Source organism: Berghia stephanieae, chromosome 1 (assembly GCF_034508935.2).
Source record: "Berghia stephanieae isolate SIO BIC M18660-M18661 chromosome 1, UCSD_Bste_1.3, whole genome shotgun sequence".
NCBI lineage: Eukaryota > Metazoa > Mollusca > Gastropoda > Nudibranchia > Aeolidiidae > Berghia > Berghia stephanieae.
Window position 1 is genome coordinate 45,093,940 of NC_088360.1, and position 666 is coordinate 45,094,605.

Consider the following 666-nt stretch of genomic DNA (forward strand, 5'->3'; position numbering starts at 1 on the left):
GTATGTCACTTGCAATCTCTGTTTTATATTATGTATGATATACAGATTGTTCATGTTAAAAATAAATGTCCCAATGAGATAACTGTAAGAACTGAGTTTTATTTCTTACTCTAGTGTGCAAGCGGATGGTTGGCGGGGCCATAGTAGATGGGAATCCTTTTAAGGTTCTTCCATTGTCATACTGTTTCTTCTTTGGGGGGGGGGGGGGGGGGGGGGGGGGGGGGGGGAAAGTATAATTATATGTCTAAAGCTATTGCAAGTGTTCTACAGCTACGACAGTCTCAGTCATTTTTTGGAAATGTATTTTCTTGTCTCTATTCAACTTGTAACTACAAACTGTTTTCAGTTACTTTTCTTTTATCTATCACCTTACTCTCTCTCTCTATCTAGTGTTCTCTAAACAAGCTTACATACACAGCTGTTCTGTTTGTTCAGTCGTGCTATACGACTGAGTACTTACGTACAAAAAGGGTGTTAGCATATCCCTGGGCCATAATGCATGTTATGGGGTAACCATCATCAATCTATATTTTTTCCTGTAAATATCTTTCGTCACCTATTTTGAAAGATGATATTTATTTCCCTCGTAGTAAATCTACCTCTCTGAAACATCCATGGCAGGGCCTAAAGTCTTGGTATTATTTTAACTTGTCTAACATCTGACTT